The 15,538-nt window shown below is 42.8% G+C and overlaps 1 protein-coding gene and 1 long non-coding RNA gene across 2 annotated transcripts in view; both read right to left on the reverse strand.

Annotated features, from left to right (window-relative positions):
- LOC143740177 (putative ribonuclease ZC3H12C) overlaps positions 1-15,538 on the reverse strand; it is an 82,345-nt gene that overhangs the window by 37,635 nt on the left and 29,172 nt on the right. The window lies entirely within an intron of this gene.
- LOC143740131 (uncharacterized) lies at positions 6,847-13,645 on the reverse strand. The gene is made up of 3 exons (XR_013204758.1): positions 13,548-13,645; positions 13,164-13,216; positions 6,847-6,884 (listed from the first exon to the last, which is right to left on the reverse strand). It is a non-coding gene; the product is annotated as an uncharacterized LOC143740131 (long non-coding RNA).

Consider the following 15,538-nt stretch of genomic DNA (forward strand, 5'->3'; position numbering starts at 1 on the left):
GAACACAAATGAAGATCTTTTTGATGAAATATGAGAGGAAATCTCCATGGACAGCTATGCAACTGAAACTTTGACGCTTCAAAAAGTTCATAAAGAGATCGTAAAACTAATCCATTTGGATTGGGCGGGTTAGTCCACGTTTTCTAAAGAGACTCGATTGAATTAAGACTTTTATTCACATAAACATTCATCAACTCACACATCAGTTGTGGTAAACCAACAGAAGGTCAAGCATGCTCGCTTGACGTGCGAGAACCAAAGAGGTTTAATCTTGTGTTACACAGCACATTTGAGCTGCGGATTAAAGGCATGGGTTCAACAACCTATGTGCCAAAATAGAAATATTAGCTGATTGTTTCGGAAATAATAAAGTGCCCCTATTATAGTTTTTTGAATATTATCTTTCTTGCAGTGTGTCATATAGCTGTCTGTGAATCTGAAAAGTCTGCAAAGTTGTAAAGTTGAAACTACAAGATAAATAAAGTTACTGTCTACCAAAAGAAAGAATTGACTCTGAAGCGCCTAAACGAGTCGTCAGGAATTCGAACCCAACTGCATTAAAGATACACATCACTGGGTAACACATTTGCATAATGCCCACCTATGTTCCAAGTTGTCGACCTACAACATGACCCGCCAAAAACACCTTAGCATGTTGTATGATTAACATCATGTCGAGAAGACGCTGTGTCTACGCTGTTGAAGTAAATTTGTTTTATTTTCACTTCCAAAAGACGAGACTGCAAAGAATCAGTGGTTGTGTTCCTGTAATTTACTCACGGCTGCTTCTCAAATCAAGGGGAGATCAACGCAGAATTCGCAAAATGCTTAGGTTGGGGTCGATACCCAGTTTATTTGGACCAGCTTGGTCCTCAGAATCACAACCTGTAAGTATGATTAATTATTGATTAATATATGTTCTAACGGGTTTTCAAAATGGGTCGTTTTGTGTTTTATATTGTGTAGGTCTCCGGCTAACCGGCTAACTCACGTTATTACTGTCTTACTCAGATAGTTCTGCTAAGCAGCTGTGGGCCAGTATTACCTAAAATTATGTCCATTAATGCAGATTGTCTGTCGTTCTTACTACTTTGGGTAATGATAAAGGATGAAGTAAGATTTATTTTACAAACTTCAATGTTACTTCAGTCATTCACTTTAGTGCTTGGCTAGCGTATGCGCTGTTATGATACAGTTCCAGCATGTGCACTGCAATAAATTAGAAATATACACATCAGTTTATTGATGGACATTCCCTTGTTAATGCTGATGTTTAGGGATTACAGTTGCAACATCTCATAATGTACCTCAAACTGAGTAGCGACTGAGAAAAGTCCTGCTCAAGTCATTCTCGAAATGGAAGTTGAATAACTAGTTCTTCCAATGTTTCATCATCGGACTCATGCTCGGATTGATATGGTACAATCAACGCCATTGTACTCATTAAAGACTCAGTACTCATAAAAGAGTGGGCAAAAAGTACCCGGATGACCTACTTCTTCTGGCGAGATTCTGAAGTATGCATACGATGGACACTTTACTCTCACATGAGGCCACAGGAGAAAATTTGTGAATGGAGGTGAAGCGACGCAACTGACGCTGGTAGGTCGCATGATAATGAAAACATGGCGAATGTAGTACGTCAGGATTACAATCATACTACACATGCATACAATATAGAACATACTTTTTTTTTAAATAATGGTCCAGATCACTAGTAGCTCTTGAAGATTGTCTTTTTTTTTTTACTCAGAACATGGTCATAAAATGCATCACTAATTACTCAAGTACCTAATCACTGTTCAAGTGACTGGTCCAGACTAGTGATCTGGACCATTATGTTAAAGTGAAAAAGATATTTTTCACTCTAAAATAATGGTCCAGATCACTGGTAGTTCCTGCATATTGACTAGTTAACATTTGAGTAATTAGTGATGCATTTTATGACTATATTCAGAGTAAAAATTATGTTATTAATAATAATGTTCTTTATAATTTGTCAGTTAGCTAATAGTTATTAATGAGGCTGATCTCATTAGGTAATTATTGATTACCTAATAAGGAACTGTCTCCTAAATTTGATATTACTTACTGATTATTTAAGCTTGTTGCTATATTAGTTAATAGTAGTATCTGAAGTGTTAATGTAGTACGACTTCCTGCATAGTTACTTATTAATGAAGGACCATTATTCTAAAGTGTTACCCAAAACAAAATTAGGAACCTTTAAAATAACATAATAGAGGCACCTTAATGTCCCTTGTTCAACACGCAGCATGCTGTCTAAAATAAAATATATGATTGCTGTGTACAGGCCTGATAGCGCTCCGGCACCACGCCGGATTTCCGGCGTACAGACGTGTCTGCGAAAAAAAAAAGAAAAAAAAAAAAAAAACGGAGTTCGACCAATCATAGCGCTGGGTTCATTCCCCAAATAGCAAGCTGGTATGATTGACAGATGCGTAAGGCCTATCATTAAAAAGAGACTGAAAATCGACAGCAATAAAGAATCCCGCTCGATCCCGCTTCCACTCCCGCGGCCGCCTCTGACTGAGTTCATAAGCGAGGACAGTAGCATAGACAGTACAAGAAGTGGACAGAGCCATCTCATTGGAACTCAGTTGAGACAGTTGAAGCCTATTTTTTGCGATTTTTTAGCACTTCCGTTCCTGACGCGCAGACTCAAACCGACTCAAACTAAGCTTGATGACGTGAGTAACCTGTCTGACAGACGTAAATCTTCTAGTAGCTGTGCGTGAAAATTGCCAACGTTAATCACTTCATATGTATTCACTTGCCACATACCAAATTATTTCCAATTCCCCAAAAAAGTTGTTGAAATATTTTGTCCCGTTGCTTTTATGGACTCATTATCTATGGGCTTCTCCCCTTGACGGGACGTCCCCCCGATTGCCTGCGAGCTTCTCCTCCTATCTATACGATAATGTCTCTATTGTGCGACAAAAAGTTGCGTGGTTATGACGCAATCGTTAGTCTGTTTTTAACAAAAACGGCTTCTACGGGGCCATAACGTAACATACAAAGTAATGGAGCCTTTTAAACATTGTCGTGTTTATTTAGAAATATATAATGGACAAATTAAGTCTTTGGACGCCTCAGATGTAAAGTTATTCGCTGTCAAAGTGACGCCAAAATGAATGGGAGTCAATGGACTGCTAAAAGCAGGTGAAGTTCTGCTACAATGGCGGCTCCCGCGAGGCTTCAACTTCCGGCTGATGGATTTCCCCCTTGGACAGTAGTAGTCACGGTACTTCTGACTCCTGAAGGTAAACGGGCTGGGGTGGATGTGGAAAGTTTAAGTATTGTATTGAGTTAACTTAATCTGGATTCTATTAAAACAAGGAGTGATCGCAATCGCATGGGTTATCTTAAAATACTCCGTCATTCATGTCACTCAGATAAGATGAAGACATCATACAGCCATGCAAATTATAAAATGTTTAAGTATTGATGAACAAAAAATCTAAATAAAATCAAAATCACTATGGCTTACTGATTATGAAAGTGCTGTGATTTGTGGATTAATTTACTGATAACAGTCTGCAAACAGGCGTTTATTTATTCATTCTCAGTGTTGAGAAACGTAGCCTGCATGTGTTACATTATTGTGTTATAATAACTAGAGTACCTAATTATGTTACATAATAATTTTGAATGAAAACTAGTGCGTTATTTATGGATAAGAAACCGTTGTATCAGTGCTGCGCGAGCTCTCTCTCACAAACACAGACATCGCGCACAGAGAGAGATAATTGTAAAATGAAAATTTACGAACTGTTTTGTTCTTGGTTGTGGTTTTTTTCCTGTCAAAATGCCAGAAAGCATTTTTTATTATCCATCCCGTGTTTTTAAAATTCGTTAAATGACGGACGTTTTAGTATTAACACAGCCCTATGTCAGATTCTTCTAACATATATTTGATTTTCTTTTTAGAATAAGTGATTCGTTTTGCTATTATTGGTCCTGTGACAGGACTCCTGTCTATTCATTGTCAACTATTTTCTATAAGGATTTTTGTATTGGATAACGTTTATTCAGCTAATGCGTGTCCTGTTTAAAATGTGGAATGTTCAAATGCAAAGACAGCACGGCACAAGTAAAAGCCCTTTTTTCTTTTCTTTTTATCAAGTAGGCTATCATATTTGGATATTGGAATAACAAATTAAGTAGAACTATCTTAAATGTACAAATGTTTTTTTTTTTTTTTACTGTTTTCTAGGGGTTTCTTAATTTTAGACTAGTTGACCAGCACACATTATTTTGCAATGCAATATTAATCATGAAAAAAATACATTGCAGTGCAGTGCAAGTGAAATTTAGGATTTGGGTCGAATTAAAAAAACTAAAAAGAGTTATGAAGATAGGCATGTGTTTGTGTGTGTCTTGCATACTCAAAAAATAATGACAAAAATATATGACAACAATATAAGAAGACTAGAAGTGTCAGAGAACACTTTGTGTCAGAAATTAGCGGAGGATAAACTCGCCCTTACGCATCTGTCCGAGGGAAAAAAGTTCAGGCTCAGGATTTTTTTCTACTATCACCCCTGTGTGTATTTACACCTACATTGATACTGGTCTGCGTTTTGCTACAATGTAAATTAATCTCCTGGTTTTGTCCAGTGCGTCACACAGCTTTCCCACACAGATTTTGCTAAATAAAACCAGTGGCATGCCAAAGAAGTAGCCTGATGAGTAGATACAGATGCGAGGTAGGCTACATTTCTATTCCTGAAATAATCAGCTTATATTTCTCTGGCACGTATGTTTTTTTGTTGTTGTTTTTTTTAAACCCGAATAACTAATTATTCGCTGTTTATCTAATTTTTCTCAACGAATGAACACGGTCCTACCCTGATTAGTTTGAACTCATTTACTTCCATTTTGTTTTCTTTTAATTAATAAAATGGCAATATGTGTATTGTAAGTTGTAAGTAAAAAATAATGCAGTTTCAAATTTGAAAAATAAACTTTTTAATTGTGGGGGGACCTCAATGTGTTTCTTGGGGTTTGATGGTGAGTCTTTAACACCAATATTTATGTATCTTTGGGTAAGCATAAGAGGCAGTTCATCCAGTACGAAGACTCTTTGGTTCCTGCATAAGAAAACATTTCTAGCAAATATGGCCCCAGGTGTTCATCTTCTTCTCAACCATCATTTGTCACCAGAGTACCAGGTGTTGCCATTAGAGGTCTATTGTTCTGGATCGGATCAACTGAACACTTTCGTCAATTTTGGGTGGTCTGGTCATCTGTCACAATGTGCTTACAGGCAGACAGATGAAGACAGATGCAAAAAGTTCTCAACAAGGTTTCATAGCAACAGCTGTGATAGTCACCTTCATTTATATATTGCTTTTAACAATATAGATTGTTTCAAAGCAGCTTTATAGTGATAATAGGACATTAAAGTAACAGATATTGTTTTGGCTTTACAGCAGCTCAAGAATAAAGTTATTGTCTAGCTGAAGTTAGTTTTGATTGATTCAGTTCTGTCGCAACGACCATTAGTAGGGGCCTAGAACAGAAAACCCTTAGTGCGATCCGGCCTCTCATTTGCCCAAAACAGTGCCTGGTGGCTCGAGAGCGCAAACCATGAAATAGGTTCCAAAGTACAAGCCTTGAAAAATATATAATACAGATTTTTTTACCGCTTCCGCGTAGTCAAGTGAACCGGAATTATCCCGACAACGTTTTATCTGTACAGAGGTAAAGGGAAGGGAAGAAGTCCTTTACAGTGGAGAGAGTAGTTGACACGTAAGGACTGCGTTGTCGTTGTGTCCAGGCACAGGTCCTTCATTAGATCCGGATACGGCCTGGATTCGGCGGACTGCAGTAAACCTCGGGATAAACAGAGAGACTAATATTAGCGTAGACGCCATCCTTCCTATGATGTAACAAGTACATCAGGATTTATGGGAAAGTGTTCCCGGTTCCGGCTGACCTAATCTTTGCAGCCTAACATTGATTTATAGAAGTCTATAATGTGTTGTGTGTATGCTAGGTCAAAGAGATGTGTTTTTAGTCTAGATTTGAACTGACAGAGTGTGTCTGCTTCCCGGACAATGTTAGGAAGACTGTTCCAAAGTTTTGGTGCTAAATAGGAAAAGGATCTACCGCCAGCAGTCGATTTTGATATTCTAGGTATTATCAACTGGCCGGAATTTTGAGATCGCAATAGATGTGACGGACTATTATGCGTTAAGAGCTCGCTTAAACCCTTGTGCATCAATTAAAAAAAGTTACACATAGCTACATAGAGGACAAAAATGTCCAAATCAAAAAACTGTCATAAGAATTTGAATCTTGGGAGCACAGACTTAAGTTTCTGTCATCATTTTAAAGAAGACCCTTGGCAGATTATGGCTGAAGTAAAAAAAAAAAAAGTAAGTAAATCCAAAAAAAAGTTATATAGGTTTAAGTTTATGAAAATTATTTATGAACATTATTTTATATAAAATATATATTTTATGAAACAAGTTGAACTCTAAAACGGATATAAATTCAAAACCATAAATATAAACAAGTTGTGTTCCAAATTTGAGGATGATATCTAAAAAAATGAGCTTTCGTTTTTGGGCGCAGTAACAGATTTTCCTCATTGGGTGCCAGCAAAACTGAGGGGGGCTGAGGCACCTATTGTATCTGTTAGTTTTCTTGTTAGTGGCCAAGCCCCGAAGGGGCTGAGGCACCTATTGTATCTGTTAGTTATCTTATTAGGGGCCAAGCCCAGAGGGGGCTGAGGCACCTATTTTATTTGTTAGTTTTCTTATTATTAGGGGCCAAGCCCCGAAGGGGCTGAGGCACCTCTTGTATTTGTTAGTTTTCTTATTAGGGGCCAAGCCCCGAAGGGGCTGAGGCACCTATTGTATTTGTTAGTTCCCTTTCAAGGGAACTCGAGCTGCGTTGAGACGCGGTGGGAACGCTCTGCGTGATTGCGTCGTGAAGCACGTGTATAATCAGTCCAATGGAAGAGCGAGACGTCATAGGCGGTGACGTCATAGACCAGGAAGCTATAAAGCACACCAGAAAACAGACCGCGACAGCTTCTGTTGCCTTCAGCAAGCGATCTGTGTATTCTGTCCTTGTCATATTTATTGTTGTCTGTCAAGTTGCAATATATATATATATTATGGCAAAAGAGAGCAAGCAGCTTTTGTGTTGTTCCCTGCCCACGTTATATCACGGGTGGGGACACACACATCAGCTTTTTGTTACTATTTGGGAGTGGAGCATGCCACAGTCAGTTCTCGAGGGGGCTGACTGTGAGCATTGCGAGAAGCTGTCCGTGAGGACGCTCCGCTCCCGCCGGGCGTTCTTCGAGGAGGACGGTTCGGTTCGCGCTCCCCGCGCGGGTCCCGCTGTTGCTGATGCACGGCGGCGACTCGCATTTTGGGGTTCGCAAACGGATCTGACAGCGGGGGTTGGGACGGGCTCCGCCCTATCTCAGCTTTCACCTGCCAGATCCAGTGCTGGCGATTTCCAGTTCAGAGGAATTGGTATCGTTAGTGTTTTGTTTAGAAAAAGAGAACAAAACAAATAAAGATATTAAAAAAAGGCAGATGTTTGAGTTTTCAATAAATGAATAAATAAGTCAGCTCATAACTCTGTTGAATAAAGAGGAGCTTTAAAAGGAGGTTTATCTAGTGCTGTTGCTAGTTAAATATTTTCTGGCCAGCTGAGCTTTATGAGAGTGAAAATAAGGAGTTTATTAGATGAAATATATCTAAAAACAGAAAAACTCTGTATCTCAGCCTCCTCGTCGGGGACTGCCGTTTTTCCCTATCTCCACACCACACTGAGGTGTCAAGATCGTGGAATAAGTCGGTTTCTATTTTATGTGTTTAATGCCCTACGTCTAACTATAGTAATGCTATGGGTATTAAGTATCATGGTATGACAGTGCCTCGGGTTAAAGAGACGCTTGCTAGCTTTCTCTCTCCCGAGTCGGCGTCATAATTTTTAACCCCGACGTTACCCACCAGCCATCTAAATAAAAATTTTTTATTAGGCAACGCTGGTGGGTAAATTATAAAGACATGGATGAATGTGAGGTTGTCAGCACTGACGCTATTCGAGAATTGCGTCGTGCAAAAACAGATAAACTATACTGGGGAGGGACGGTTTCGAGAAATCGTTTCTCCTCTTCGTCCTCTGGGTGGCGACTCTCTGAGGAGGGTCGCACACGGCCAGTTCGGTTGTTTTCCTGCTGGTGGCCACGGACTGATATATATATATATATATATTTATACGTTTTTCTGATTTAAAAGTAAAGAAAAATAAGATAAAATTATGTCTGTTCTTCTGGATGCTCCGCTTTCAAAAAATTAAGAATAAACCGTTCAGCGGCGTTCCAGAGGTTTCTTCCTCACCAATCTATGTTCCTGAGACTGCTGGGCGGAGCAGTCTCAGTCTACTAAGCTCCTCGCAGCACAGCGAGCATCGCCATTTGGGCTCCTCCACAATCAAAGGGGACTTGGGTGGCGGTAGCAGTCTAGCCAGTTAGAGATATGCAAGATCTGAGGACTATTTTATCTCTAAAAAAGCTTGGACAATAGGAAGCCCTGATGCTGAGGCTATCAGGCTTCTAAAGGGTGGTCCCCTCCGGGGTAGGGATAGTTTTTGAGAAAATCGTTTCTCCTCGGCGCCCTCTGGGGTGCGACTCTCTGAGGAGGGTCGCAGCGCTGCCAGTTCGGTTTTCCTGCCGGTTCGCCGTTCAGGACACCAAGGTGTCAGTGTCCCCAAACGATCCTCCGAGGGGGGTCGTAGAGCAGTCAGTTCGGTTTTCCTGCCGGTTCGCCGTTTCAGGGTGCCGAGGTGCCTGCTTTTTCCAATGATCCTCCGAGGAGGGCCATTGGAACTAAGTTATTTAAAGGGAGGCAAGATCTGAGGACTGTCATCTCTAATAAAGCTTCTGAGGGCTCCTTCGGGGCAGGGACGGTTTTGAGAAATCGTTTCTCCTCGGCGCCCTCTGGGGTGCGACTCTCTGAGGAGGGTCGCAGCGCTGCCAGTTCGGTTGTTCCCTGCCGGTTCGCCGTTCAGGGCACCGAGGTGTCAGCGTCCCCATACGATCCTCCGAGGAGGGTCGTAGAACGGTCAGTTCGGTTGTTCCCTGCCGGTTCGCCGCTTCAGGGCACCGTACTGACTGTTCAACCAAATCCAGAGGCCAGTCTTGAGAGACTGGTTCCCCTAGTAGAATTTCTGGCAGCGTGGAAACTACTGCCACATATTTCTCGGTGGGTCCTGCACACTATAGAAAAGGGTTCAGAATTCGGTTCTTGTCCGCCCAGATTTCTAGGGGTCCTCCCCACTGTGGTGGACCCCGAGCAGGCTTTGGTTATGGAGCAGGAAGTACTGACACTTCTGCAAAAGGAGCTGTAGAAGGGGTTCCTCCTCCCGGCAGACAGTCAGGGTTTTACTGCCATTACTTCATTGTTCCGAAAGAGGATGAGGGGTTGCGTCCTACTCTAGACCTCCATCAATTAAACAGCATATTATGCTTACGCTAAATACGATTGTGTCACAGATTCAGTCCGAGGACTGGTTTGTCACAATAGACTTAAAGGACGCTTACTTATCTATCCATCCTCATCACAGGAGGTTCCTGAGGTTTGCTTTCAGGGGCGAAGCATACCAGTATCGGGTTCTTCCATTCGGCCTAGGTTATCACCCCACACCTTTTACAATATGCGTGGATGCAGCTCTGGCTCCTCTGAGATTCCAGGGCATTCGCGTATTAAATTATGTCGACGATTGGTTGATTTTTAGCTCAGTCCGAGCTTTTGGCAGTTCAACATCGAGATGTCGTTCTGTCCCACATAAGGAGGTTGGGGTTGCGGCTCAACACCAAAAAGAGTGTACTCCTCCCAGCTCAGAGGACCACTTTCTAGGTGTATTATGGGATTCGACAACAATGCAAGCACGTCTGTCTCCTGCACGTATTTCTGCGATTCTCACAGCCGTAAAGAATGTAAAACTAGGTCAGTCACTCACTGCAAACAGTTTCTGAGACTGTTGGGGCTCATGGTAGTTGCGTCTAACGTAGTTACTTTTGGCCTTCTGTACATGAGACCCCTGCAGTGGTGGCTCGGGACCAAGGGGTTTTCTCCGAGGGGAAATCCGTTTTCGCATGATCAAGGTCACGCGGCTATGCCTTCGTGCCTCGGTCATGTGGAAGAAGCCTTGGTTCCTCGCCCAGGGCCCAGTGCTGGGTGCTTCTTGTCGACGCGTCACGCTATCGACGGATGCTTCCCTCACAGGATGGGGGGCGGTCATGAGTGGCCGCTCGGTGAATGGTCTTTGGCTTGGGCTCATGGCAGTTGCGTCCAACGTAGTTACTTTTGGCCCTCTGTACATGAGACCCCTGCAGTGGTGGCTCGGGACCAAGGGGTTTTCTCCGAGGGGAAATCCGTTTTCGCATGATCAAGGTCACGCGGCTATGCCTTCGTGCCTCGGTCATGTGGAAGAACCTTGGTTCCTCGCCCAGGCCCAGTGTTGGGGGCTTCTTGTCGACGCATAATGCTATCGACGGATGTTTCCCTCACAAGTCGGGGGCAATCATGAGTGGTTGGTCGGCGAAGGGTCCGGACAACACACTGATGGTCTCGTATATCAGAGCAGATATCCTGTTGAGGCAGGGGCTGTGGCCCGGGGAATGGAGACTTCACCCCGAGGTGGTGGAGCTTCTTAGGGAGAACTTCGGTCAAACTACAAGTCGACCTTTCGCATCGCTTGTACAATGCATTGCCCCTTGTGTTTCTCCCTCACGCATCCAGCTCCGCTTGGACTGGATGTAATGTAATAGGTGTGGTTGCCACTACACCTATACGCTTTTCCCGATATCTGTGCTCCTGGGAGCTCTGGAGTTGTGGATACTGTGGGCTCGGCCTCTGAGGGGGCCCAGCTCATAGATTCAGGTTTCTCGACCGAGGTCGTGGAGACCATACTCCAGTCTAGAGCTCCCTCCACGAGAAGACTAATATGCTGTTCTCGGCCTGGTGCAGAGAACGCCTTCTGAATCTCGTTTCTGCCCTTTTTGGTACAGTACTTGATTTCTGTAATGAATGTTTCTTTGCTGGTCTATCTCTGAGGAGAGATCCCTAATTTCGTCTTCTCCGTGGTACATGAGGCTGAGGCCTGCACTAGAGGCTGACATTTTTTCGGGAATCCCACGGGTCACGGGATTCCTGTGGGATTCCTGCAGGATGGGAGTCATCTTTGCTATTAATCACGGGATTTGGACGGTACAGGATAAATGGTTAACGGGAGCAGACGGGAGCGGGAATCAACCAATAGCAAAGACGACAAAAAAAGAAAAAAGTAAAATGCACCATTTTGTAGTTTCCTTTTAATACGCCTACAATGTAACGCAATTAAAAAATACCTACACGACCCAGCCGTCCCAGAAGCCATCAGTGCTTTTTGTCACGGCCTACCGCCGGATTTCAAAGAGCAGTGATGGAGGGAGCTAACAGCCGCGGAGAAGTCGATGTGGCAAAAAATGATTTACAGCGCAAAGTCAGAAGTAATGACATGTCTATTAAGTTCACAGAACTGGTCGGAAAGTCTGAAATATTAATTAAGTTTATGAGAGTAGAATGTGACGGTGATAGCACAATGTACGCTGCTTGTAAGACATGCTTAGTCTTAGTCAAGTACGCAAGTGATTCAGGGACGAGCGGTCTGAAGAGGTACACTTGCAAGGCAAATTCGAGAAAAAATCAGCCAAGCATCGCTTCGTTCATCAAGCGAAAATTGCCGTATATGGGAGTGGTACAGGAGCGGGAGTCAGTTTAAACAGGAGCGGGATGGGAGTGGGAGTCAATTTACCAGGAGCGGGATGGGATGGGATTATTTTTTAAACTTTGGTCTGGGAGTGGGACGGGATAAGATTTCTTTCTATGGGAGTGGGACGGGACAGGAGTGAAAATCCACTCCCGTGTCATCCTCTAGCCTGCACGTACTTGGATTTGCACCTGGTTGGTGGTAGTATTTCTTCACCCCAGATCGGGTTGTATTTCTAGGTCCCTACTAAATGTGCGGTCATTTGTGCTCCAGGCCTTCTGTCCTCCACCTTTAATACCCCAGATCAGGAAAATCTTAAATCTGTTATGCCCTGTCCGGGCTTTGGATGCTTAGGTCCACAGAGCTGCTCAGTGGCGTTTATCAGAACAATTATTTGTCTGCTTCGGGTAACCTAAGATAGGTTGCCCTGCATCTAAACAGATAATGAGCAAGTGGGTAGTTGAGGCTATCTCACTTGCTTATGAAGCGGCCGGACAGCGATCACCTGTGGCTGTTCAGGCCCATTCTACTAGGAGTATGGCTGCATCTAGGCTTTAATTTCGGGTGTTTCCCTTCAGGATATTTGTAATGCGGCAGGCTGGTCCTCACCTCATACATTTGTCAGATTTTATGACCTACACCTCTCCACTCCCGGGGCTAGGTTGCTTGCTTCTAGTGTGCGCAAGGACTTCACACAGAACGGGCATTTGTCTTATGGCGTAGTGGGTATGGGGTTCCCACCGCGTCTCAACGCAGCTCGAGTTCCCTTGAAAGGGAACGTCTCAGGTTACGTATGTAACCCTGGTTCCCTGAGAGGGAACGAGACGCTGCGTTCTCCCACCATACTTCCTGCATGCCCTGATCGACTTGCTTCAGGCTTTTTCAGAAGCTGTCGCGGTCTGTTTTCTGGTGTGCTTTATAGCTTCCTGGTCTATGACGTCACCGCCTATGACGTCTCGCTCTTCCATTGGACTGATTATACACGTGCTTCACGACGCAATCACGCAGAGCGTTCCCACCGCGTCTCAACGCAGCGTCTCGTTCCCTCTCAGGGAACCTGGGTTACATACGTTGAGACGTTTTCTTCTTATTAGGGGCCAAGCCCCGAATGGGCTGATCCACCTATTGTATTTGTTAGTTTTCTTCTTATTATTATTATTATTAGGGGCCAAGCCCCGAAGGGGCTGAGCCACCTATTGTATCTGTTAGTTTTATTATTATTAGGGGCCAAGCGCCGAAGGGGCTTAGCCACCTATTGTATCTGTTAGTTTTATTCGGGGCCAAGCCCCAAAGGGGCTGAGCCACCTATTGTATCTGTTAGTCTTATTAGGGGCCAAGCCCCGAAGGGGCTGAGCCACCTATTGTATCTGTTAGTTTTATTAGGGGCCAAGCCCCGAAGGGGCTGAGCCACCTATTGTATCTGTTAGTTTTATTAGGGGCCAAGCCCCGAAGGGGCTGAGAAACCTATTGTATCTGTTAGTTTTATTAGAGGCCAAGCCCCGAAGGGGCTGAGCCACCTATTGTATCTGTTAGTTGTATTATTAGGGGCAAAGCCCAACGGGCTTAAGCCCCTATTGTATCTGTTAGTTTTCTTATTATTAGGGGCCAAGCCCCGAAGGGGCTGAGCCACCTATTGTATCTGTTAGTTTTCTTATTAGGGGCCAAGCCCCGAAGGGGCTGAGCCACCTATTGTATCTGTTAGTTTTCTTATTAGTGGCCAAGCCCCGACGGGGCTGAGCCACCTATTGTATCTGTTAGTTTTCTTATTATTAGGGGCCAAGCCCCGAAGGGGCTGAGCCACCTATTGTATCTGTTAGTTTTCTTATTATTATTATTATTATTAGGGGCCACGCCCGAAGGGCAAGGCACCTATTGTATCTGTTAGTTAGGGGCCAAGCCCAACGGGCTTAAGCCCCTATTGTATCTGTTAGTTTTCTTATTATTATTATTCCGCAAATGGGAGTCTATGGCAGCCCTATGAACCGTAAGTAGGAAAATGATGAAATTTGGCATGGTTATAGAGATGATCATGAAAAGTAATTGAGCCAAATTTTTAGTCTCTAGATCCAACTCTATAGCGCCACCACCAGTTCAAAAATGCAACATTGAAATGGCTATAACTTTTGAACGCTTTGATCTAAATACATGAAACTTAGTCCACCCGATTCCACTCATCATGCTGATCACAACCAATACTGTACATTAAGACCCCGCCCATTACAGTAGTGGCCATTTTGAAAAGTAGAGTATTCAGTTTTTTCGCTACTCCTCCTTCAAATTTTGTCCAATTTTCTCCAAACATGTGCTCAAATGATCTTCGGACTGAGCCGCATAAAAGTACTGTTCCCGATTTTTTTGTTTTACTGGGAAAAAAAAAGTTATGGTGTCGCAAACTTAACGAGGTCCACCCAAAATTGGCTAAGAGGCTGTATCTCGGCCAAAATTTGATCAATCGAAACGAAAATTGGTACACTTCATCGGAAGCATATTCTGAGGTTCCACGCCAAAGTTGGGAATAGCGCCACCTATGGGTCATGAGATATGAAAAATAGCTATTTTGGCCAATAACTTTTGAACAGTTTGTCAGAAAATCATGTGGTATCTATGGATTCCTTGTGTCATGTCGATTCTGTGGATATCAATTTTGCCAGGATTGGATGTACCACGTGTCCGCCATTTTGAATTTTGTCATAAATTGCAATATCTTTTAAATTATTTGACATATTAGCACAAAATTTGGTAAGGATGATCGACAAAATGTCCTGAAGGGACATGAAAATTTTGAACACAGCGCCACCTAGTGTTCCTGAGATATAAGTTTTTTTGCAAAAACGCTTATAACTTTTGAAAACATTGTTCAAATTTTGATTGCTTTATGTCATTATGTTCGTTTGTTTATGCCGATTCAGACAATATCTCAGTTGTCATTTTCCAACAATGTGACTTTCCGCCATATTGGAGCAAATGATAAACAGTTTTTTTGCTACTCCTCCTTCATATTTTGTCCAATTTTGTCCAAACATTTGCTCAAATGATCTTTGGACTGAGCTTCACAGAAATGACTGAACAGAATTTCATGCCATACTGGTTAAAAAAAAAGTCATGATGTTGCAAACTTAACGAGGTTGACCCAAAATTGGTTCAGAGGCTGTATCTCAGCCAAAGTTTAATCAATCGAAACGGAAATTGGTACGCTTTATCGAAACCATGATCTGAGTGTCCATGCCAAAGTTGGGAACAGCGCCACCTACAGGTCATGAGATCTGGTAAAAATGGCTATTTTGGCCGATAACTTTTGAAAAGTTTGTCAGAAAATCATAAATGTGGTATCAATGCATTCCTTGTGTCATGTTGAATCCGCAGATACCGATTTTTACAGATACCAAAATTTAGTATGGATCATCAACACCATGTCCTGAAGGTACATCGGAAGTTTGAACAGACCGCCACCTAGTGTTCCAGAGATATACGTTTTTTTGGCCAAAACGCTTATAACTTTTGAAATCATAGTTAAAAATTTGATTGCTTTATGTCATTATATTTGTTGGTTTATGCACTTGAACTATGGACCTTCTGCATCTTAGCAACGACACAACTTCACAGTTGCGCAATGAGATGAGTGACTGGCTTCTGACACAGAGATAGTGGGTTCGAGCCCCATGTTATACAATTTTAGATGATTGTGTAATTTGGAGCCAATTGCTGCAGTTCTACCTTCAACAACTTAAGTCTC

Source organism: Siphateles boraxobius, unplaced genomic scaffold (assembly GCF_051911475.1).
Source record: "Siphateles boraxobius isolate OS27281-9 unplaced genomic scaffold, OSU_SipBor_1 17, whole genome shotgun sequence".
NCBI lineage: Eukaryota > Metazoa > Chordata > Actinopteri > Cypriniformes > Leuciscidae > Siphateles > Siphateles boraxobius.